Raw genomic sequence first — 27,250 nt, 5'->3', positions numbered from 1 at the left:
AATCTTTAATAGGCATACAAATGGCTGCACCACTTCAAAGCAATCTTAGAGCTGTAGTTTTCTGCTCACAGTCCGCGTGATGAAAATCGCAAATGCTACTTTGATTTGGCCTTTAATCAAGCTTCTTCTCCTTCAGAATATTTAAAAGCTACTGCTGATGAAATAATTTTACATTCTGTTTATTTGTTAAAGGGAGAGAGCCTGTTTTATGCTCTTAATCTCAATTTTGAAGCCAGATTTGTGCCTGGTGAGGATGCAGGTTGTATTTCATCCAGGAAGATACGCGATTTTCCAACTGAGTGCCCAAAGGGAGCACATGAAACTAATTGCTGTGAGTGCATTACTGACTCCTTCAGCAGATATTTATATGTACATATTTACTCTCTGAACGTAAAGTGCACACTACTCAAGTGAGCATTGTATGATGAAGACAGTCAGAACAGAGACCTCTGCATGATGGAAATGACTTGCCGGTGAGAACAAACCAGATTCTCTTTAAACTAGTGGCGATGAATGAAAACGCCCTGCTAACTTTCAGTTTTGCCCTGTTGGAGAATAACGTTTGAAATATATGCAGGATAGCGCTCAAAACACAAGAGCAAGGATGTATCTAGCCAGTCGTAGAAAAATAAGTAACACATGACACCACTTATATGAGGTATCCATGTAGTCATATTTGTAGAATCAGAGTAAAATTGTGGTAACCAGGTTCTGGGAGGAGAGGAAGTGGAAAATTACTAATCAACAGGCATACATTTTCAGTCAAACAAGATGAATAAGCTCTAGACATCTGCTGTATAACATGGTATCTAAAGTCAATGACAATGTATTGTACACTTAAAAATGTGTTGTGGGGGTAGATCTGGCTGGATGCAGTGGCTCAAGCCTGTAATCCCAGCACTTTGGGAGGCTGAGGCAGGTGGATCACTTGAGGCCAGGAGTTCAAGACCAGCCTGGCCAACATCACAAAACCCCATCTCTACTAAAAATATAAAAATTATCAGGGCATGGTGGCACACACCTGTAATCCCAGCTACTCAGGAGGTGCAGGTTGCAGTGAGCTGAGATCACACCACTGCATTACAGCCTGGGTGACAGAGAGAGACCCTGTCTGCCACCCCCCCATAAAAAAGAGGGTAGATCTTATATTTTCTTATCACAATATATGTATTATAAACATTTATTTATTAAATCATTTTTAACATCATAGTATTCTTATTATCGTAAGCAGTTGCTATTTCAGTACAACTAGCAGTAGAAGACTTTATACTGCTTACAAATGTTATTTCAAATGATAGTGTATCAATAAATAGTTCTATGGTCATAAAACTATAGATCCTGCCTAGTTCTATATATTTTTCCACCTTTAAGAGTCTCCTTTCAGTTTGTCCTTTTCCAGGGCAATGCCTCCATTCTTTCTGCATTCTACTTAAATGATTCTAAAACTATCCTAGCATCCCTGAAAAAGTAATACAGAAGAAGAAAAAAAAAGAAAGTTGTCTGTTGGTGGATAAGCTTTTCCAAAAGTATTTTAATAACTGTGCTATTGAACACAATAAAAAAAGGCAAGAGGAAAGGCAAGAGAAGCATCCCATTTTATTGATTACCCATACCCGAGGTGAAAACCAAGGTGGTTTTGAGTCAAGACAGTGGAGGAACACAGACATTTTCCAGAAGTGTGGTGGCGCAAAGAGTTGGAGAGACTCTTTCCTCTGCATTCAAAACATACATGAGAATGACGAGAAAAATCAGGGCCATTGCTGATTGCTAATACATTGGCAAGCAGCCATGCTGCGACCCACAAAAAACCTTATGAGCATCTTTTCTATACCAAGAGATTTGGTAAGAAGAAATTGTGATCATTTCCCTCGAGAAACATAATCTATTACAGAGAGCTCAGAAATAAATCTAAACATAAAAGACCAAATACGTTTTGAGAAAGGCACCAAGAGGACACAGTAGGGAAAAAATAGTCTCGTCAATAAATGGTGCCAGAAAATCTGGTCGTTCTCATGCGAAAGAATGAAATTGGACCTTTGTCTTACACCGTACACTTAAATAAATTCACAATGTAAGAAAGTCCTAAATTTAAGACCTGAAATCATTAAACTCCTAAAAGAGAACTTAGGAGAAAAACTCCTTGACATTAGAGTTGGCAATGGTTTTTTAATATCACACCAAATGCTCTGGCTACAAAAGCAGAAATAAATAATGGGATTACCTCAAACTAAAAAGCTTCTGCACAGTAAAGGAAACACTCAGCAAAATAAAATAGCAACCTGCATATCGGGAAAAATATTTGCAAACCAAATGTCTGATAAGGGGTTAATATTCAAAATTTATGAAGATTTTATACAACTCAGAAATAGATAAATAGATAAAAAATGGGCAAAGGCCCTGAATAGACATTTCTCCACAGAAGACATAAAAATAATCAACTGGTATATGAACAGATATTCCACATTTCATTGGCATTAATCATCAGGGAAATACAAATCCAAAACTCTTTTAGATACCTCCTCATATCAATTAGGATAGCTATAATAAAAAAAAGCGTAACACATTTTAGTAAGAGCGTGGAGAAAAGAGTACTCATACTGTTGGTGCAAATGTGAATTGTGCAGCCATTATGGAATATGGTATGGAGGTTTCTAAAAAAATTAGCAATAAAAGTACCCTATGATTTAGTAATCTCTCTTTTGGGTATATACCCAGAAAAAATGAAATTACCACTTCATAAAGCTGTCTGCACTCACATGTTCGCTGCAGGATTATTCTTGATAGCCAAGATATGAAAACAACCTAAGTGTCTGTTGATGTACAGATAGATAAACTGTGGTATCTAAAAAACAGTGGAATATTATTCAGCCTTAAAAAAAGAGATTCTGCCATTTTTCACATCCTAGGTGAATCTGGAGGAAATTATGCTATGTGAAATAAGCCAAACACAAGAAGGAAAATATTGCATGATCTCAATTATGTGTGGCATCTAAAAATTATATACAGATATAGAGAATGAAACAGTGGTTACCAGAGGCAGGGGCCAAGGGAAGGAAATGGAGATATGTAGCTCGGAGGATATGATGTAACAGATATGGAGGAGAAATGTGTCTAGAGATGTAATGTACAACGTGAGGACTACAGTTAATAACACTTGAGGACTACAGTTAATAACAGATTTGAGATTTGAGATTTGATAAATGAGTAAGTTTTAGCTACTCCTGCCACAAAAAAAGAAAAAAAAGGGCAATTATGTGAGATAATGGATAATTTGCCTCACTGTAATAACCATTTTACTATCTGTATGTATCACATAACCTTATGTTGTATATCTTTAATATACATAATAAAATTTGTTTTAAAAATTAAGAAAAGAAGCTTAGTCTATTAGGTAAGAAATGTATCGATTTAATAGTGTTGTAATGATAACTGGAATAGAGATGTAAACAAGTAGCTATTTTAACTCTAGGAAGTTGGAGAATATATTCAATAGAAAGTAGGTAAGTCCTCAGCAGCAATTTTATTTTATTTTATTTTATTATACTTTAGGAATTTCGTAAGATGTTTTCTAGTTTTCTTGCTGTGTAAGAAGAGTGTCTATTGCAAGTTCTGCCAGGGATTAACAGTTCTAGGGCTGTCTCTGATATACATTAAGACTGTTACCAAATGTACATGGTTTAAGAACCTTACCTATATAGTCTTTTAATCAGCAAAATAAATATAAGAGGTACTATTTTCCTCATTTTACGAACTTTCTTGTCATTTATTTTCTTATCAGTTAGAATTCCATTTTAAACACAGTCTGCCTCCAAAACCTACATTTTTTTTTTTTTGAGACGGAATCTGTTGCCCAGGCTGGAGTGCAGTGGTGCGATCTGGGCTCACTGCCAGCTCTGCCTCCCGGGTTCACGCCATTCTCCTGCCTCAGCCTCCCGAGTAGCTGGGACAGCAGGCGCCCGCCATCACGCCTGGCTAATTTTTTTTTGTATTTTTTTAGTAGAGACGGGGTTTCACCGTGTTAGCCAGGATGGTCTCTATCTCCTGACCTCGTAATCCGTCCACCTCAGCCTCCCAAAGTGCTGGGATTACAGGTGTGAGCCACCGCACCTGGCCCAAAACCTGCGTTCTTAACTACAAATCGTATAGCTTTTCTATCCTTTTAAGGTCATCATTACATTGAGAATGATGTTTTTAAAAAATGTGAAAAGTTCCCTACATGAGCAGTTTAAGCAATGGGAAGTTTGAAGCCAATGATCAAAACTTCACTTTTGGAGGAGAAACGATGCCCTTAGTCTCTAATATGTCAAATGGTCACTTAGTAAATGCTGTCGAGAAGTTTAAGGAATGAATGTCTTTAAAAAATAATACTTAATACTTTCTCCTTAGTAATTATTTCTTTAATCACAGTACCTTTTATAATCTGAAATGTATTAAATTGCTTTTAATTCTTATAGTGCTTTTCGGGGACCTAAAAGATAATTTTTTAGACATAAAAGGAAAATAAAAGATCACTATTTGGATAAGGGACCCACCTTCATAGGGAATTGAATTAGAAAATTAACAAACGACCTCCAGTTCTCTAAAGTCTTATTTTGAGGGTTTTTTTTTTTTTGCCTGCTTTTTTGAAAAAACTAATTTTTATACTGTGAATCTGTTTATTCATAGAAGTGCTAATTCTTCATCCCATTTTTGTGAATCCTTTCATTAAAGATTCTGGCAATGAGTGGAGGTGAGGTAAAGACACAGTGAAGAATACAGAGAAGTAGGAGTCTTTTTTTTTTCTTGTCTTCTTTGCAGCAAAAAGGTTTGAAGGAAGCATGCAAAATTTAGGCTGCGATTCTAATGTTGAACAAATGAGCATATCACTTCTCTTACAGAGACCTTAACTGCTTGAAAAAACAGGGGTTTCTTATAAGGAGGAAAAGGCAATGCCACCCTCAGGATTTCTATTTATGAACTTAAATCCTCCTAAAAAGGACCATTGCTATTCTTGAATTTCAAACATTTAATATTTTAATGCTATTTATTTTAATTTTTCTCACTTTCACAACCATCTTTAACACAATTTACTTTCTTTTTTACATGAGACTGATTATGACCTACTTCAAACGGGTTATTAAGTTTGCTAAAAATTTAGGTCTTCAGTGCCTTGAAATTTTTTCAGATTTTGTAGAAAAAAATAGCAAACATAAATTGCAACCAATTTTGGTAAATGAGAGAACAAGTTATTGGATTTGTTCAAGAACTGTTTGGGATACATAGAGGTTAGGAAGTTTTGCAGAATTTTGATAGCCTTGGATAATTTAATCGAATGTTTCCATACTTATTTATATTATGATATAAAAGTGCAGTTACTTAAAATGTAACCCAGGTGTACAGGTTTTCAAGGAGTCTCTCTCTCTCTGCCAGTTAAAACACCACACACTGACTATGATGTTAAATTATCTCTGATTTTCATTTATGATAACTGAAGGGCTGAAAAACCTACATAGCATGACAAATACAACATATCTCAACAAAACTTCTCTGGACCTTCAGAAACTCTAAGGGACAGGCTGCAGGGTGAATCACTGTTGGATGTAATTTTTGCCTGGACGTAGTGAAATTACAGTGTATCAGAAAAGTTCAATGCCAGAGTGGATTTTAGACCTGGGATCATGTTGCCATTTATGAGGAACTAGACAAATACTCTGTATGTTTTCATTTAAGGGAATGTTTAACATGATCTGCACATCTTAGCTCTCAAGTCAAACTTGGCATCAGGACAAACCCTAAAAGAAGGCAGATGAGGAGTGAGCTCCAGAGAGCAGAGCCAGTACCTAGGTGTCTTCCCATAGTTCCAGTGTTCTGAAAAGTCCATTTCTCCTGGACGGGTTGTTTGATGTTGAGGCCAATCAAAATGCTACCTCATCATTTTTGAAAGCTTATCTTTATTTTTTTTTAGATCAAAATTATTACTCTGAATTGTTTCTTTAGGATATATCATAAAAAGGGAAATTTGGGGTTTGAGTTTTTTGTAGTTGTTGTTTTGTTTTGTTTTTGAAACAGGGTCTTGCTCTGTTGCCCAGGCTGGGGTGCAGTGGTGCGATCTTGGCTCACTGCAACCTCTGCTTCCCGGATTCAAGTGATTCTCCTGCCTCAGCCTCCCTAGTGGCTAGACTACAGGTGAGCACCACCGTGCCCAGCTAATTTTTGTATTTTTAGTGGAGATGGGGTTTTGCCATGTTGGCCAGGCTGGTCTCGAACTCCTGACCTCAGGTGATCCACTCGCCTTGGCCTCCCGAAGTGCTGAGATTACAGGCATGAGCTGCCATGCCTGGCCTAAATTGTCATTTAATGACATTCAACACATTTTGCCAAATGTTTCCCCAAAACATTATGCTAATAAACAATCATATCAACAAAGTAAAACTGTGGCAGTGTCCCTGTGTTTGAAGTCCATTTTGAAATTTACTTTCACTTTTCATGATTACGCAAATACTATTTATAAGTTCCTATTTTTGTGAACAAATACTTTGTTTCATCAAGACTAAAATAAATAATGCTACTTTATGTAGTGCTTTCTTTCGTTCCAAGAGATAATGTGTATACTGGAAAATGAAGATATTATGTGTCAAATAGTATGAATGGTACATTTTCTCACACCTACATTGTATTAACAGGACATATATAAACTATTTTGTTCTGGCTGTGCTATGTAATGCAGGCAAGAAAGCCAAAATTTACTTAAGCAGCTCTGTAAGTTGTAAAGACATTTTAATATTTCCAAACAACATTTAGTGAGCACTATAATTTATTTCTGTCTAAAACCTATTTAGTCCAAAGTGCATGTACTAATTTTATGAAAAAATTCTAAACAATTTCCTATATTCTACTTTTCTGTCTACTCATGAGAAAAAAAAAAAAAACATGTAAGTCTCTACTGAGTAGTTGAATTCAATGAAACCTTAGCCAAGGTTGAATAGTACAAGGAAAAGGAGTGATTTATTATTTATTTATTTATTCAATCTTAGATGCTGATTATATATTTTCCTCAAACTAGTATATCTGCTAAATACAGAAATATGTGCATTAGACACTGGCATTTCCACAGCAGAGATGCATAATAGAGACAAAGTCCTTTTATGTGTGTTGATACTTTGCAAGCCATGTATCTTATGTACTCAGTATTGACCAAGAATAATTGCATTACTCTGCACTGAGACTTATGTTTTCTTTTATTACATAAATGCATTAAGAGAAGGCTTGAATTTTCTATAGCAACTCTCTGCTCTATATGTTTTGAGATGTGTGTGTGTGTGTGTGTGCGCGTGTCAGTCTTTGAATTAGGACTACTTTTTTCAGTGTATTTTCTGAAAAATGTTTCTGAGTAGGCCTTTTTGGCTAGATTGGAGATACTTCATCTTAATTATAATATTAAAGGATTTCTATGATGTGTCTCTCTGTATAATTACAAATTACTTTTAATTTTGTAAGGTCTAGAAAAATGAGCTGCTGTTTTCTATGTTCTATCTTATATTCTTTTTCCATAGCCCTGAATACAAGGAAAAAAAGTCTGAAAATATACCTACACTTGCTAATTATTGAGTATCTTCCCCTTTTATTAGATGCATATTGGCAAATAAGTCTCTGTAGAGAAAAAGGCTAGCTAGTTATTTTTCCTTAGTAAACTGGATTTCCATTCTCTTCTCATTGTCCTCAAGTTTAAAATCTAGACAACTATTTTCTATTCAGACAAACCCCTCTAGACAGATGTCATTGTGAAAGACCCTAATGGGAGGTTGTTTCTGGTGAAGGCTTATCATTTCTGTGGCATGAAATCAAGAAGTGGAGAAAACGTCCATTCACCCTGATTTATGGAAGTCACTGATCTCCGATAAAGAAAAGTGAAAACTATTTATATAGTCAGGTAAAATCTGATAAATAACCCATGCTATTTTGATCAATCTTTGCTGCAGATAATCATGTTGTTAAATTAGGAGAATTCAGGATAGTAGTGAAAATAAGTGATTGTTCTTCCGCCATTGAAAATTCTATTGAGAATAAAAGTCAGGCATTTAACAAGAAAGCCTTTTTCTGTAATTATTTAAGATTAAGTTTCAATACATTAGATTATTAATGGTGACTGTGGAGAGACTGGATTTTTTTTTCCATGTCATACTTTGAGCTCGGCTGGGATATTATTTTTTTTGACAAGATCATTGTTCTTCTTCACTCTTAAAATTGTGTTAGAAGTATTACTGCCTTTCCTTTTCTTTTTGTTGCTTATCTGCTGAAACTATTCAGTTCTTCTCTTTTCTCACATGCCACTACTCTTGTTCGTTTTGTTTCCATTTTCAGGTTAGCAATGTGTGTGATAGGTAAAAAGGGGGTGGAAAGAGCCTTCCCCACCTAACACTAAGTGTTCCAAGCATCCAAGCAATCGACGTCTCCCTGCCTTGCAGAAACACACCACTGTAGGGAGTGAAATGTACACTGCTTCTGATGTGATATAATTATCTCTTTGGGTTATACGTTGAAAGACACCTAAAAGACCACATAATAATTTAGTTAATTTATGTAGTATAAATACTCACATGCTTACTTTTAAGCACTTACTTTATAGCTGACAGTGTTTGAAGTAAATTTGCATGCACAAACTAATTTATAGCTCTGTAAAATAAGGCATAAAGAGGATTAATATTAGGGCCCTGCTTCCTAGCTTGGGAGAGACTGACCCTTATAATGAGTGAATAAATTATGTACTATTTTTAGAAGGGATGTATGCTGTAGAAAAAAAAATGAGGCAAGGAAAGGGCAATGGGGGAAGGCAAGGGAACTTTGCAATTTCCAAGAGAGTGGTCATAGTACATCTCAGTTACAAGGTGGCATTGTAACAAAGACTTGAGAAGGAGAGGAAACAAGCTTTGAGATATCTCAAAAGAAAAGAAAGAGTGTTCTAAGCAGCAAGAAGGAACTAAGGGATTGGGACAGGAATACATCTGGTGAATTTGAACAATAGCAAGGGGACCAATGTGGCTGGACGAGGTTGATTATAGAGAACAATTATAGGATAATAAGGCTGAGGAAGAGCAGCCCACCTAGAGCAATGGTTCCCAACATTGGCTGTGTGTGAGAGACACTCAGAGTTCTTTGCAGCAACATGGATTGAGTTGGAGGCCGGAATCCTAAGCAAATTAACAGAAACAGAAACCAAATACCACATGTTCTCACTCGTAAGTGGGAACTAAAACATTGAGTTCACATGGACATAAATATGGACACAATAGACAATGGACTACTGGAGGGTGGAGAGGTGGGTGGATTTCAAAACTACCTATTGGGTACTGTGCTCACTACCTGGGTTATGGGATCTGTACTCCAAACCTCAGCATCGTGCAACATTGCCATGTAACAAATTTGCACATGTATTCACTATATCTAAAATAAAAGTCGAAATAAAAAGTCTTGAGGCAGGGCTAATTAAATCACAATCTCTAGGGTAGAATCCTGGCATTCACAGTTTTTAAATTATGTGCAGCCAAGGTTGAGGACCATTTCAGCCGAGGCCTTATGGGTGATTGTAAGGACACTAGCTTTTAAATGAGACTGGAAGCATTTTGAACAGAAGACTTGCAAGATCTGACTTGCCACAATCACTGTGTTTGCTACATTGAGAAGAGATAGAAGGGGGTTATTGATGCCCATCATCAATGACCACCTGTAACAAGATTGGGTCTATTGATAGTTGCTAAGCAAGGAAAATAGCCTACTAGGAGAAACTGGGACGTGGCTTAACAAGAGGAACTTGTTCTAGGATTTGGACTTGTGTTGGGTCATTTACAGAAGGGCTCAAGGAAGCAAGAATTTTCTTTTGATTGGATGTTTTCAAGAAATAGGATAATTCTGTAATTGTATATCTGAACAAATTTTATTTAGGAGGTGAGAGAAATTGAACTAAAGTTATAATTGGTTAAAATACAATACTCATGTCAGTCAGGAAAGGGGAATGAATATTTGAGGAGTTTCGAGTTTACACTGTGATCTTTTTTTGTCTGTGTTCAGAAATGAATAGAGTGGCCTTCTTTTTGTGTGGTTTTATTTCTCAGTCTACGGAGTGACCTTGTTTAATGTTGTTGATATGTGCAAATCTTTCTGTTCAACGGAAGATCACTACAGCTCAGCTGTTATTGTAAGTTCAGGTACTAGCAACACCAAAGTCTAGACGACATCACCAGCAAACTGCCAACTGTTGGCCAGTGTCAGAAATGGAAGCAGAAAGAGCAGTTGGGGAGTATTCCAAGGACTGAATAAGGAAATGATGGTGACTTGAGCTAGGTAGGGAGAGAGCAGTAGAGATGGTCAGAAGTGGGAAGATTCTGGATCTATTCTGAAGGCAGGTAGAAGTGAAAAGCTTTGATAGAAATGAATAAATAATATAAAGATAATAAAGCAAATCAAAGAAATCAAACATTGATTCTTCAAAAAGATTGGTGAAATTGACAAACCTTTAACGAAACGGACCTAGGGAGAGAGACAAAGGGAGAGAGACAGAGAGAGGGATAGACAAAGAGAGAGAGAGAAGATTCAAATTACTATAAACAGAAATAAAAGTGGGGACATTACTTTCAATTCTACATAAATAAAAAAGATGATAAGATTAGAGTACCATATACAAGTACATGCCACAAAATTGGATAACTTAAGTATAATAAACAGATTCCTAGAAATGTAAAACCTACCAAGATTAAAGCACAAAGAAATAGAAAATCTGAATGGACCTACAACTAGCAAAGAGATTTGATGAGTAATAAAAGATCTGCCAACAAAGTAAAGCCCTGGAACTGTCCCATTAGTGTCAGTGGTGAAGTTTGCCAAGTATGTAAAAAAGAAATAACAACAATCCTCTCAAATTTTTCCAAAAAATTGAAGACAAGGAATATTTTCTAACTTATTCAATGAGGCCAGCATTACCCTGAGACTCAAGCCAGACAAAGACACTGCAAAAAAAACTATGAACCTATATCCTTTATGATCATTTATGCAAAATTCTCAACAAAATATTAGCAAACTTATTTCAGAAGCATATTAAAAAGATTATACAACATGACCAAGTGGGATTTTTTTCCTGGAATGCAGGAATGGTTCAACCTAGGAATATCTGTCTATGTAATGCACCACATTAACAGAACAAAGGAAAGAAAAAAACACGTGGTCACCTCAATTGATGCAGAAAAAAACATTTGATACAATTCAATATTTAATTCAGGATAAAAATACTCAACAAACCAGGAATAAAAGGAAACCACCTCAACATAATAAAAGCCATGTATGAAAAACTCACAGCTACATTATACTCATTGGTGAAAGACTAAAAGCTTTTCTTCTAAGATCAGGAATAAGGAAAGGATGTCCATCCATATCCATGTTTGCCACTTCTGTTCGTAGTACTAGCAAAAGCAATTAGTTTAAAACATAACAAAAAAGAAAATAATAGGAATAAAGAAAATGCAATAAAAGTCATACAAATTGGAAACAAAGAATTTTTATATGTAAATATCCCTGTAAGTTCTACAAAAAACCCTGTTAGAACTAAAAAATGAATTCAACAAAATGTAAAGTTAAAATACAAAAATTGGTTGCATTTCTTTACATTAGCTATGAACCATCCAAAAAGGAAATTAAAAAACCAATTCTCTTGCAATAACATAAAAAAGAATAAAAGTCTTTAGGAATTAAGATGGTGAAAGACTTGTACAATAAAAAATAAAAAACATTTCTGAAATAAATTTTTAAAAATATAGGTAATGAAAAGATATTCCATGTTCATAGATCAGAAGACGTAATATTCTTAAGATGTCAGTATCACTCAAAGTGATCTACAGATTCAATATAATCCCTGTTAAAATACCAGTCACATTTTTTAGCTGAAATACAAAGTAAGTTCATATTGAATCTCAAAGAACCCCAAATAGACAAAATAATTCTGAAAAAGAGGAACAAAGTTGGAGGACACACACACCCTGATTTCAAAACTTATTACAAAACTACAGTAAACAAAACAGTATGGTACTGCCAAAAAGACCAATGTATAGATCAGTGTAATAGATTACAGAGTCCAGAAATAAATCCTCACATATATGAAAAAGTGATTTTTTTTTTGGGAAAGTTACCAACACCATTCAATTGGTAAAATCCAGTATTTTCAATACATGCTGCTGGGAAAACTAGATATCAACTTGCAAAAGTATGAAGTTGGACCCTTACCTAACTTCATATTCAAAAACTAACTCAAAATCAATCCATAAACTAAATATAAGACCTAAAACTATAAAACTCTCAGAAGAAAATATAGGACAGAAACCTTATGATGCTGTGTCTGTCAATGATTTAATGGATGACACCAAAGACACAGGCAACAAAATAAAAAATAGACAAATCGGACTTTATGAGAGCTTTAAAATTTTTTGCATCCTAAAACACTATCAACAGAGTAAAAAGGCAACCCCAAGAAGGGGAGAAACTTCTTGCAAACTATATATCTGATAAGGGATTGATATCCACAATATAGGAGAGAACTTCTAAAACTCAATAATAGACCAACAGCTCAATTCAAAAATAGACAAAATATTTTAATGGACATTTCTCCAAAGAAGACAAAATATTTTAATGGACATTTCTCCAATAAGCATGTGAAAAGATGTCCAACATCACCAACATTAGGGAAATGCAAATCAAAACAATGAGATACCACCTTGCATCCATTAGATTACTACCCAAAAATAATAAAAACCCAAAACAAAACCAAACAAAAAACCAATCCAGAAGTGAACAAGTGTTGGTGAGGATGTGGAAATCAGAACTCTTGTGCACTGTTAAGGAATGTAAAATGGCATAGCTACTGTGGAAGAGGAAAGCAATTCTTCAAAAAAATTAAAAATATAATTACCATATGATTCGGCAATTCCAGTTTTGGGTATATACTCAAAATAATTAAAAGCAAGATCTCAAAGAGATATTTGCACACTCGTGTTCATAGAAACATTATTCACAATAGCTAAAACCTGAAAGTAACCCAATTATTCATTGACTGATGAGTGGATCAGAAAAATGTGGTGAATGCATACAATGGAATGTTATTTAGTCATAACAAGGAAAGAAATTCTGACATGCACTACAAAGTGAATAAAACTTGAGGACATGGCCAGGTACAGTTACTCACACCTGTAATCCTAGCACTTTGGGAGGCTGAGGTAGGTGGATCACCTGAGGTCAGGAGTTTGAGACCAACATGGCCAACATGGTGAAATCCCATCTCTACTAAAAATACAAAAATTAGCTGGGAGTGGTGGTGTGCATCTGTAATCCCAGCTACTCAGGAGGCTGAGGCAGGAGAATTGCTTGAACCTGGGAAGAGGAGATTGTAGTGACCTGAAATCGCTCGTGCCGCTGCACTCCAGCCTGGGCAATAGAGCAAAACTCTGTCCAAAGAGATAAGTAAATAAATGAAAATAAATAAAATAAAATAAAAAAACTTGAGGACATACTGCTCAGTGAAATAAGCCAGTCACAAAAAGAAGTAATGATATGATTAGACTTATCTGAGGTATAGTGAATAGCCTAAATCTTAGAGACAGAAAGTAGAATGGGAGATTCCTGGGCCTGAGGGAAGAAAGGAGTGGATAATTCTTGTGTAATAGGTACAGATGTCAGTTTTGTGAGATGAAAAGAGTTTTGGACATGGATGTTGGTGATGGTTGTGCAACAATATGAAAGCACTTAATACTCCTAAGTTGTGCACTTAAAATGGTTTCGATAATAATACATTTTATGTTATGTGTATTTTATCACAATAAAGAAAAAGTAGGGGAAAAAGCAAATAAGAAGAGGGCTTGATATACCACTGCTGGTTTAAAGATGTAAGGAGCCACATGAAAAGATATGACAGGTGGGCTTAAGGAGATGAAAGAAATCCTCAGCAGACAGGCAGCAATAAAACAAGGATCTCAGTCTTGTAGCCACAAGAAACTGAATTCTGCCAACCATCTAAATGAGAATAAGCCAGGAAGTAGATTTCCACCCCCCAGCCTCCAGATAGAGCCATCGTACCTTGTACTTTTATTACTACCTTTTGAGACCCTAAGCAGACAGCCATGCCATGCCATCCTAGACCTCCGACCTACAGAAACTAAGAGATAATAAATGAGTGTTGCAAGTCTCTAGGTTTGTGGTTGTTTGTTACATAGCAATAGAAAACTAATAGAAACTAAAATAAAACAAATGCCCTGGGTATCAATAGAAAACAAATGCACTGGCAGTTACTTTCTTTCAACACTCTAAAGATAACATTCCTTTTCCTTCTGGTTTCCATTGCATCTATTAAAGAGGTCTAATAATTATTCTTTGAAGGTGATTTATGCTTTTTTTCCAGCTGCTTTTAACATTTTTCTCTCTGGCACAGATTTTTGGCAGTTTGGCTAGGGTGTGCCTATGTGGGTTTTCTTTGTATTTGTTCTTTTGTGCTCACAGGGATCCTTGAAATATGGCTTTATATTCTTTTCAGTTTTGAAATTTATTAGACAGATTTTTCAAATATTTCTTCAGTTCCTGGAAATACTGTATGCCCCACAATGAGTTCTGAAAGGAGGCCAACATTATTTCAACAAACGATCAACAATATAATTGTTAAGAGGGAATGGGAAGTAGTGATAAAATAACTTACAACATCAGGCATACATAGCCATGAAATAAGATGGAACTATCAAGCCAGGCTCAGTGGCTCACACCTGTAATCTCAGCACTTTGAGAGGCTGAGGCAGGAGGATCGCTTAAGCCCAGGAGTTCCAGACCAGTCTGGGCAACATGGCAAAACCTCATCTCTACAAAAAATACAAAAATTAGCTGGGCATGGTGGCACATGCCTGTAGTCCCAGCTACTCAGAGGCTGAGATGAAAGGATCTCTTGAGCCCGGGAGGTTGAGGCTGCAGTGAGCCGTGATCATGCCACTGCATCCAGCCTGGGCAACACAGCGAGACCCCATCTCAAAAAAACAAAGAAAAGAAAAATGGAATTATTAAATTGTGCTACAAGACATGGGAATATTAATGCAATTGCACTTGATTTGGGTTGTAAAAATGGGTAGCGTTAATATAAATAATTCCTTATATCCTGGAGAGCAGGTTATCTTGGGTAATAAGAGATACCTGTGAATTTTAAGCAAGCAACTTGAGTTTTAGCTTAAAATATTCATATTTTGGCTCTTTAGGTAACTGAGCTTTTGTCAAGAAGTATGAAACATTTGAGATCATTAGCCTAGTCTGGGGAAAAAAATATATATATATACACACACATATATATAATGCAAAGACAATATAAATAAACATTTAACATGACAGAAAAAAATCACGTTATTTTAAAAATACATCACTGATTTCTGCCTACCCCCAGAGAAAAAATAGTAGGGTCTTTTACGAATCATACATTTTGTTCATCTATATTACTATAGTATACTGTTAATGTGATTATCTAAAAAAAATTATACTACTTGTCTAACAACAACCCACCTCATATCACCATAGCACTAACAATCTCCTCATAAATGAAAGCATAGTAGTGGGTACTGTTATTAACATGAGCTGACTAATACAATTTCACATTTCAAACGCAATTGTGGGTGCTGTGCTACTCCATATTATATTAGTAATTATTGTTCTCTAAAGGTTCTTAAAAGCAAATAAACAAATGCAAGGCAAAACATATGAAATGCAAGGCAAAACATACGAAATGCAAGGCAAATGCATTAAAAACTTTTGAGTGTTAATATATAGATTTTATTTTATCTTTTTAATTTATTTTGCTTAACCAAATAGATTATGTAGTTTTGATTAACTGGCCATGAAATAGCTCTGCCTACATAGAATTTCCCATGAATAATTGGTTGTGGAGACTTTTGTGTGTGACCGAAATCCTCCCTCAAAATTGAAGTTTGCCCAGCTATTGGGAGTGTTGGCAAATCATGCCTCTCAGCTGATTCTCTCTAGAATTTATTCTCAGGAGATCTAATTAATAACTTGTCAAGCTGATGTCCATCCTTGGGGACAACTCGTATCTGAAGAATGGCCAGTGAAAGGTATTAAAACTCCATACGCCTGCCTCAATTTAGGGCAACTCTGAAGGGTCACCCCAGCTTCTCAGCTCCCCCTTGAGATTAGCTGAGGTATTTGTTGTGACTGCCTCACATCTCAACTCCCTTTATCCAATTCAGCTTTTTCGCCACAGTTGTTAGTTCCTAGGATTTTACCCAGTTAAATGTTCTCTACACAAATCTCTATCTCAAATCTGCTTTACAGGGAATGTGGCCTCAGTCAGGTTTTCATTAGGTTCTGGACATAACTCTCATTAGTCATTGATATGATTCGGCTGTGTCTCCGCCCGAATCTCACCTTGATTGTAATTATCCCCACATGTCAAGGATGGAGTCAGGTGGAGATAATTGAATCATAGGGGCGGTTTCCCCCTACAGTTCTCGTGGTAGCGAATAAGTCTCACGAGATCTGATGGTTTTAAAATGGGAGTTTCCCTACACAAGCTTTCTTCTCTGCTACCATTTAAGATGTGCCTTTGCTTCTTTTTTGCCTTCTGCCGTGACTGTGAGGCCTCCCCAGCCATGTGGAATTGTGAGTTCATTAAACCTCTTTCCTTTATAAATTACCCGGTCTTGGGTATGACTTTATTAACAGCATGAGAACAAACTAGTACAGTCTGTTCTATAAGCCCAAGTCGGATCACAGAGTCCCGCTTTCTGTTTTTTTTTTCTAGCCCATATTTCTACTAAAACTTGACTCATATAGACTTAAAACAAAATAATTAAGCATGGCTAATATTTATTTAATATTTTATACGTGTCAGGTACCGTATTTTGTAACTTATCTTTTAATAATCTTTCCAAATCTCTAAAAGGAGAATTCTGCTCTTTTATAGAGAAAATAAGGATGGCTCTGAAAATGTTAGTATTAGGGGAAGTAGGGTGAGGGACATAGGGGGCACTTTGTGTAATTTGTGCATTTTACTATCAGTCTAAAATCAGGTCAAAATAAAAATTTAAAAAATGAGTAGTAGAAGCAGGTTGTTAAGATTTTCAGTGTGACTCTAGAATTTTTTTGTTTGTTGTTTGTTTTGGAGTGTAGTGGTAAGATCTCTGCTCACTGCAACCTCCACTTCCCAGGCTCAAGCAATTCTCCTGCCTCAGTCTCCCAAGTAGCTGGGATTATAGGTGCCCGCCACCACACCCAGCTAATTTTTGTATTATTTTTTTTTTTTTTTAGTAGAGATGGGGTTTCAGCATGTTGGCCAGGCCAGTCTCCAACTCCTGACTTCAAGTCATCCGCCCGCCTCAGCCTCCCGAAGTGCTGGGATTATAGGCATGAGCCACCACTCCTGGCCCAAAGTTCATATTTTAACTACTAACCTAAATTATTTTAAAAACAAAAGTCTCCTTGGACTCAAACCAGGTCAGAGTGACATGATCATGTGCCTGTTTTGTGCAGGGTGAAGTGAGATTATTATCTAGGAAATAGCTGAAATGTCCTGAGGGTGACAAAGAGGAGCTGTGTTTTCAGCCAAATATCAGAGCCAGGGCCACTGCCTGCCGCCGAACCCCAGCGGGCACCCCTACTTTGTGTTTATCTGTGGTGGCTACGCTTGCCCACCTGGGTGGGAACCCCGAGAATGACTCCAGACTTTTCCAGGGACTGCATGCCAGGGTATTTTTACAATTTATGTGTAGACTTTGTTCGAGTGGAAAAGTTATTTTATGAAGACGAAACAAGCAATTGGGGTACCTACCTTATGGCATTTTTTACATTGAGAGTGTTAAAAATACCCCTCCCCTAACCAAAACCCTGACAAATAGAGCCAGGGAAGGCCATGCAAAAAAGGATTCTTGGGCTCGTATGCCTGATAACAAAAACTTATCACAGAAGACTGCAAAAATCACAATCTTGCACAAAGCCCATTGCAACTTTGCACACAACAATGCTTCTGAAGGATATTTGCCCAACAACTGCCTGTCCAACCTGGGCCTGGCATCACCTTTGTTATTGATCTTTGTAGCCAAGGATAATCATTTCCAAATGATCATATAATCTTCCTCATTTTTTCTTTTGTCTTCCTTTACCTCCGTGAATATGCATATAGTTTACTCTGGCTTGCCTATTTCTATTGCAAGGCTCTGTTTCCAAACGAATATCTTTTTCTTGTGGAGAGCCTCTCTCTGTTTGTTATTTAGGTTGATAAGAGAAATGTGAACATTTGAGAGCTCAGGTAAAAGGCCTTAGTCTACAGTGAAACTTTTTTGCACCCTTAGATGCTTACTTCCACTACAACTTGCAGGTGGGCCTTGAAAAGTTCTTGGAATAAGTTTGAGCTTTGGTCTTCTCCGATTCATTTAGCATAGATTCTCAAAATGTGGTCCCTGGACCCACAGCATCAGCATCACCTGGAGATTGTTAGAAATGCAAATCATCGGGCCTCATTCCAGACCCTCAGCTGGAAACTCTAGGGGCATGGCCAGACCCTCTGTAGCTGAACAAGCCATCCAGGTGGTTTTGATGCAGCTAAAGTTCTGGAACAACTAATGTAGCCCCATTTGGAAAACTTGGCTCTACAGGCCTCCCTAGCTGGTAAGCTGCTAGCATTTTTTGTTTGTTTTGATACAGGGTCTTGCTCTGTTGACCAGACAGTGACCTCCTGGGTTCAAGCGAGGACTCAGCCTCCTGAGTAGCCGGGACTACAGGTATGTGCCACCACCATGCCCAACTACTTTTTGTGTGTTTTTTTTTTTTTTTTTTTTTTTTTGTAGGGATGGGGTTTTAGCCCAGGCTAGTCTCAAACTCCTGGACTCAAGCAATCTTCCCACTTTGGCCTCACGAAGTGCTGGGATTATAGGCATGAGCCACTGTGCCCGGCCCTGCCAGCTTTGTATAAGCTGAGGAGTTTTTAAAAATACCTAGACTCAGGGCAAACCCCAGACACTTAAGTCAGATTCTCTGGGAGTTGAAGCCCAGGCACTGGTATTTTTAAAGTCTCTACAGATGGTTCTAATGTGCTGCTAAGTTAGAGAACCGCTGATCTAGACCAGGCCTTTTCAAACTTAATGTGCATGTGAATTACCTGGACCTTGTTAAAATGCAGATTCAGTCTGCATAGGCTTGGGGTGGAGCCTGAGCTTCTGCATTTTTAACAAGTCTCTAGAGGATGCTGCTGCATCTGGGCTGCTAACTACACTTGGAGATAGGAGGTTCTGGAGAGCAGAGGAAAGAGCATGAACCATAACCTAGGGGCTGGTAGTCCTGACTTCCAAGCCAAGGTTTGCCTTTATGTGGCTGGCAACTTGCTTGGACTCCTACCTCAATTCTTTGGGCCCAAGGTTTGTCCTGCCTCAGAAGGATGTCAAGAAAATTGAGTGAATAATGCAGAATTGTTTCTTAAAGTGTGTGCAGATGCTCCATGAATTTAGAGAGTATGTGGATGCACATGACTAAATTTTAATAGTTGTGAACATGTTGTTATGAGTACTTAGAACAAGTAATAATGGCTTTTGATGTATAGTAGTAAGAAGGCTTCCTTTTAAAAGGCATGTATTTAAGTTTCAAAAGTGGGGCTATTTAAAAATATATGAAATAAATAATAGTAGAGGTAATTGACAGAGCAAAATTAGGAAGGCAGGATAAGAATGACTCAAGTTTGGGAAATGCTGAGAAAGCAGATGCCCAAGGGCTATGAAAACTTAAAAAAATAGGTAGCACTTGATTTTGATTGGCTGAATGAGATGATGTGTTTGATCATTTATGGGGTTGGCATTTGGCAACATGCACTGGGTGGCTGGGATCACTGTTTATTAAAAAATATTTGAGTCTCTACTTTGCACTAGATACTCTTTTAGTCTCTTGGAAAAGGGATTGGGGGGCAGGCAGGATAAAAACAAATCATTTATGCCCACAAGAAAATTGCAGGAAGATAAAAGTCATGAAATAAACTCTATGCTTCTAATTTAATATTTTTTTATAGATTATGAGAAAAAAGTTTTGCTCACTATCAGCTAGGAAAGCTGTCTTAGCACAATCATTCATTCTTGCACAAATCAAAATCAAGACGAGCCAGATTTAATTTAATATTTTTTCACAGATTATGAGAAAAAAGTTCTAATTTAATTTTTTTATAGATTATGAGAAAAAAGTTTCACTCTCTATCAGCTAGGAAAGCTGTCTTAGCACAATCATTCATTCTTGCACAAATCAAAATCAAGATGAGCCAGAAGGCTCCATTCTGACAGCTTCTAATGGAGAAGCTACATTTACTGGACATGGGGAAAGTTGCTGGGCTCTAAGGACTGTGCTCATTTCTTGAACTAGATAAATGGTCTTGGTGTAGCATAATACCAAAACTTCTTGTCACAGCCCATAAGGACAGAACTCAATCAGCCTGAAAAGGAAGTCAGTGACTCCGACTCAACACAGGAATGTTCTGTGATTCCTAAAGAAGGATGTAGGAGTGTGGCACAATTCAACCACAGTCTGTGGCCCTGTGCCTCTGCCTTGACATGAGTGGGATTTCCCAGCTGGTCATTTTCTTCTTATCTAAGACATTGGGAACAAATTACTTGACCTCCTCTGGGCTTCAGTACTCCCACTCATCAAATTAGAGGACTGGGCAGTCGCTAGGCTCTCTTTAGGCATAATATTTTAGTTTCTGTGATTTTAAATTTGAGAAGGGGTGTCTAAGGGAGAATACATAGGGGAGGGGGAAAGGCTTATTAAAAGTGTAGTTAGACACTGAATTTTTAAGAATTGCATTTTGTAATAATACCTTTACCTAATCAGGACTGACAATCTTACCTGATGACCGCACCTGGAGGAATGGCTGCATTCAAAAATAAAAATGAAATAAAACAAGACCTTATTTGAACTTAGCAATAATGCTGATTCCTCTTTTTGATTTGAGGAGGTTATAGCTGTTGTAAATGCTTGAATTTGGTCTGCCCAGGCAAAACGGAGTCAAGAGTCCATGTCGGATGAATTTTAACAATGTAGACAATAGAAAGGGTTGCTTAAACTGCCCCTCTTTTACCAAAACACATTTACAAATGAAAGAACAACACTTCCATTTTTTAAAAACATTTTTTGAGATGAAGTCTTCCTTTGTCACCCAGAGTGGAGTGCAGTGGTGCGATCTTGGCTCACTGCAAACTTTGCCTCCCGGGTTCAAGTGATTCTCCTGCCTCATCCTCCCGAGTAGCTGGGACTACAGGCGCCCACCACCATTCCTAGCTAATTTTTGTATTTTTAGTAGAGACAGGGTTTCACCATGTTGGCCAGGCTGGTCTCGAACTCCTGACCCCAGGTGATCCGCCGACCTCGGCCTCTGAAAGTGCTGGGATTACAGGCGTGAGCCAATACGCGTGGCCAAAAAATTTCCATTTTTAATTGCAGGGTCTGGGGAATTAAAATGCATCCGTAATTACTTGCATCTCTCCGCTCGGGCTTGCATGAATGCAGAGGGATGGGGAGGACTTCTTGAGGCAAGCATTCCCCTCTGGTCGCCTGCCATCTGGAGAGAGAGGGCTGTGATTTATCTCACTTTAATCAGGAAGGACCCGATGGGTGGATGGAGAGGTCTGATGGCTTTGTTGCTCCATGTGGGAAAGAAAGGGACAGAGTGAATTTGTGTATGATCCCTAAGGAGAAAGCGTCTTTGTGCTCTATTTCTTTTTGACCTGGAGCCCCTGAAAGCAAGCTAGTTACAAGTTGAAATAGGCCGTTTCTAAAGTGTGATTTTGTTTGTGTATGAGCCTTGATTACAAAGGGGAAAAAAACCCGCTTAATTTACATACACCACATGTAGTGCAGGATCCCCTGGGCTGTCTTTTCAGGTATCAGGAAACTTTGATGAAAGTCGCTTGTCTCATCTAGGAGTCATTTCATATTGTTTAGCAGAGCCTGGTATTAACATTTCCTTCCAACTGTTTACTGGAATCTGTGTGTTCCCTTCAAGTGATGCATACTAGGTGCACAGGCTTCCTGCCACTGTCATCCTAATCTTTCCGTGCAGACAGGAGCAGAGGGGAGAGCGCTGAGCCAGGCACCAGCTTGCTTTTCTTTCCTGACTCAGCCCAGCTCCGCTGCACTTCTCAGCTCTTGCTGTAGGTGGTGCTGTTTGACCATTTTCTTCATGTGACCCTCCACTCGGTAATATAAATTCATTCGGAGGATGACCTGATATCAAAAAAAATTCCTTTTGATTAGTAGAATCAACTTGTTTCTTCACACGATACTCTTCCCACTGAGACACATGGAGACAATTCTGACTCCAGGTTTGCAACCTTGAGATTTCTCTCAGATGCAATAAAAAAAACAAAAAAGCATTTTGAGTGGCACAGTGATGCCTAGTGCATGATCATGTTTGTCTGCTCAAACATTAAAGGGAAACTTGTGGGTTTGAGGATGCCCAGCAGCACGACAGCTGCCAATGTAAATGAGCCGTATAGAGAGAGAGGGGGCGGGAGGGGACTACAAACTTCAGAATATGAGCTGATCGTTTATAAGTTTAAAAAAAAAAAAAAAAGTCAAAAGGGAGCCCAGGATGGTGCAGGAAAAAGGAGAAAGGAAGATTTTCCTTGCAGCTAATCAGGAGAGTTCATAAGGGCTGATTACATGAGTGGAAGCCTTAAGTTCTTTTTTTTAAAAAATGTGAAAGTTTGCATGTATGTATGTATGTATGTATGTATGTATGTATAGCTTCGTGTATTACCATTATTATTGCAATCAGCAAATGGATTTACTTCCTTTATCTCATGGGCTCCTTCCCACTCACTTCTGGCAGCACATTTTCCTTTCTCCTTCATCCCAGAACACCAAAGAACAGATGCGCTTCCTAACCCTGGCTCCAGGGGACTTTATACAATGTAAACAGTGCACCTCTAACGTGGTTCACCGCTTAGAGAACGTGTGTCCCATTTTAAAACTGTGACTCCTTTATATTTTGCAGTGCTTCTTTTAATAAGAGACATTGGACTTGTGACTTATTTTTCATGGAGGAGTGAGCTTAATGGTTGAAAGTAATCGATAAACTTGTTTTTCCTCTGATGCCATCAGCCAAGATCCTATGGCAATAGTAAGAGGATGACACTGGGCTGGCACCCCCTCCATAACATATTTGGACCATGTTTTTCCCCCAGAATGCACATGCAATAGCTTCGGTTTGGTAAGAGAGAGATGGTGTACTTGGTTTCCTTCTGTCACACTTTTGGTGAAATGAATTAGACTTTTAAATCAGGAAATTCAGCGAGATGAGTTAGATTTTTACACAAGAGCAGTGGAGGACTTCCAGCTGGTTGGGGGAATGATACGGAAATATCTTGCTAAATCAGGGTCTGGTGGAATGCTGCTCCCCTGGCAGGCTCCTCTTCACAGGGAGCAATCTGTGGGTTGCTTATGGAACAGAGCGAGCAGGAGGCATAGCATGGTCTTGCTCATGGGAAGACCCGGTGTTCAGATGTTTGTCATTAGGAACTGGGTGTGGGCTTTTTCAAGTTAAACTGAAGCAGCAGTTCTATTAGGAAGAGCCTCCCAGATCAGCATCTTCTGTTTCTGGATACTCTCCCTTTGAAAAGCCAGATTTCAGCAAAAAGCTTTGCTAATGGTGAAATTGCACAACCCAAACCCTATGGGAGCAATGGGAAAGATGGAGAAAGAGGTGGTTATATCATGTACTTCAACAGTTTATTTAGAGGCTGTTGACATTAGAATAACAAGCCAAGACAAACAAAAATACTCATTTTGGATGAAAATATTGTCTTTTCATGTTATTATAGATAGCTGAGTCCTAAGACTTATACAGAAACACATTTTCCTAATGAGTGGCTGATTTTTCTGGTTGTGCAAGTAATATCCAAATTATTGTACAAATTTTTGGCTCAGGAGCAAACATTGTATTGCATATTGAGCTAATCACTTGCCCTTTCTAAGGTAAGCCCTTACCTCTGCTTTCCCTTCATCTTGTCATTTCTGTTTGTTGGGTACAGGTTTCCTGTTGGTTCTTTCTGTTGGCTCTGATGTAACATGAATGAAGTTCTTAACATCCTTTCAGACATAAACACAACTTAGCTCATTGTTTCTGAGTTCATATAGAGGTTTTCTTGCCCCTGAGACTTTCGTGTCAGACAGCTGGATGTTGCTGTGTTCAAGGCTCTATATGTTGATTTAGTATCCTACAACTTTACTGATTTCACCTATCAGTTCAGTTCTAACAGTTTTCAAATTTTATTTATTTGTTTTTGTTTTTTAAATATTGTATGTTTCACTTTAGAGTCAGGAGGGTAGATGTACAGGTTTCTTAAACAGGTATATTGCATGGTGCTGAGGTTTGGGCTTCTAATGATCCCACCACCCAAGCAGTGAGCATAGTAATCGATAGGTAGTTTTTCAACCCTTGCTCCCACCATCCTTCCCTCCCACCTTTGGAGTCCCCCAGTGTCTATTGTTCCCTTCTTTGTGTTGAGTTCTAACCTTTTTTTAGTGAAGTTTGTAGGGTTTTCTATACATAACAAGATCATGCCGTCAGTAGAGACAGTTTCACTTCTTCCTTTCCTATTAGGATGCCTTTTATTTCTTTCTTTTGCCTAATTACCCTGAGAAGTGGTGTCTGTGGGCATCCTTGTCTTGTTCCTGATGGTAGAGGAAAAGTTTCAACTTTTCACCATTAATCATGGTGTTAGCTATGGGTTTGTCATATATGGCCTTTATTTTGTTGGGATACAGTCCCTGAATACGTGATCTGTTGGGTGTTTTTTTTTTTCACCATGAAAGGGTTTTGAATTTTGTCAAAAACTTTTTCTATATCTATTGTGATGGCCATATAGTTTCTATCCTTTATTTTTCTAATATGGTATATTATATGTATTGATTTGCTTATGTTGAACCATGACATGATCATGGTGAATGATTCTTTCAATGTGCTATTGAATTTGGTTTGCTAGGATTTTGTTGAGGATTTTTGCATCTATGTAGATCAAGGATATTGGCCTGTCATTTTCCTTTCTTGTAGTGTTCTTGTCTGGCTTTGGAATCAGGGTAATGCTGGCCCTGTAAGATGAGTTTGGAAGTATTCCCTCCACTTCAGCTTTTTGGAAGAGTTTGAGAAGGACTGGTATTAGTTCTTCTTAAAATATTTGGTAGAATTAATCTGGGAAGCCATCTGGTTTTGGGTTTTTCATTGATAGGAGACATTTTCTTACTGATTCAACCTCCTTGCTTGCTATTAGTCTGTTCAGATTTTTAAATTTCTTCATGAGTCAATCTTGGTAGGTTTTATGTGTCTGGGAATTTATCCATTTCTTCTAGATGATCCAATTAGTTAGTGTGTAATTATACCTAGCAGTTTCTTAGGATCCTTTGTATTTCTGTGATATTGGCTATGATGTTTCATCTTTCATTTCTGATTTTATGCTCTATTGAAAACATGAGGCATAGCAGGTATGGGGCACTGGTCAGGACTTGGGGTATAAACTGGCAGATGTTAAGGTGGGTGATTCTGGTTAACTCAGAAACTCCGAAGTCCCGTGTGGAAGAATTAACTGCCTGTACTCACCTAGTAATGTATATCCTTGGTCAAAAAAGATCCAGCTGAGAATGTTGGATGAAGGGACCAAATCAATATTCATCATTATATTGAAAACAAGTCAGATTGGCTGTGGTCTTTTGACAGCAGGTCAGTGGCTAAGTCTATTTGAACGAAGTTAGGGCAGGTTCAAGGGAGAATCCTGAGATCGGTATTCTTTGTTCCATACAAACTTGCCTTTCAGTTTCTTCTCCCCATGCCTCCAGGATGTCCCTGCACAGCCCGTAGGGCCCCCTCCTTCAGTACCTTGCCTTATGAAGGGGAGAAAATGAGTTTTCCAATGTTAGCATATATTTAGCCTTCCGAAATTTTCTATTTCTATTTTAGGGGAGCTCTAGGAAAACAGCAGATTACTCTAAATCCCCAGGTAAAAATCTGAAATGGTGGAATTTCATATGACCAGGAGACATATTTTGGGGCAAGTGGGCTTTTCACAATCACTTGGACATGAAGGCATCTGCTTCTTCTATGCCTAAAATAGTCCTTCAATTTAGTAGTTTAATTCCTCTTCCTCTTTTTCAAATTTCAAGACAATACATGTAGTGACTGAACAATTTGGATCCAAGTTTCACTATTTAACTGCCAGTGTGACCTTGGGCGAGTCACTTAATCTTTTCAAGGCTCAATTTCATCATGTAAAGTAGAAGTACAAACAATCCCTGACTTAGAATATTTTGACTTATGATTTTTCAACTTTAAGATAGTTTGAAAGCAATACACATTCAGCAGAAGCTGTACTTTGAGTACTCATACAACCATTCTGTTTTCCACTTTCAGTACAGTATTCATTATATTACATGAGATATTCAAAGCCCACTTTATTATAAAATGGGCTTTCTGTTAGATGATTTTGCCTAACTGTAGGTTAATGTGAGTGTTTAAGGTAGGCCGAGCTAAGCTATGATGTTTAGTAGGTTAAGTGTATTAAATGCATTTTCAGCTTACAATATTTTCATAAGTTTATTGGAATATAACCCCATTGTAAATTGAGGGGTATTTGTAATAATGATATCTCTTCAAGGAGACTTTGTGAGCCTCTCATAGGAAAATGCATACACAGATGCATATAAATATATAACCTTTCTTTTCCATACATATGATATTCTTTAAGGATATTCAAAAATCTGGAAACAGTTGCCTCCAGGGAGATAAATGGTAGTGGGTTGGGAAACTTTTAACTGTATACGCTTTTGTACCTTTTGCATTTTGAATCAGATGAACGTATAATCTACATAAAATATTAAGATTAAAACATCACCGAATAACTTATCGGGAGTTTGGTGAACATAAGGGAAGGCCACCTATGGTGGCTGTATTTTATTCAGTGTTGGTCACTGTTGGGCACTTCATAGAGCTTATTTCATTTCATCCTCACAAGCGCCGTAGGAGGAAGGGGCCCCAGAGGGATTCATGGTTAGAATAGCAGAGTAGGAGCATTTGGCAGCTATATTCTGTGTAGGTGATAACTTTAAAGATATTTCTGTTATAAAATGTTTCAAACATACAAAAAATATAGAGAAGCAGTTTTCTATAGTTATTAAATATTCTTAATGGGTAGTCACAGAAATTATCATCCAAAGTGGGATATTCTTGAGA

The sequence above is a fragment of the Pan troglodytes genome, chromosome 2 (assembly GCF_028858775.2).
Source record: "Pan troglodytes isolate AG18354 chromosome 2, NHGRI_mPanTro3-v2.0_pri, whole genome shotgun sequence".
NCBI classification, from domain to species: domain Eukaryota; kingdom Metazoa; phylum Chordata; class Mammalia; order Primates; family Hominidae; genus Pan; species Pan troglodytes.
This window is presented reverse-complemented; position numbering follows the sequence as displayed.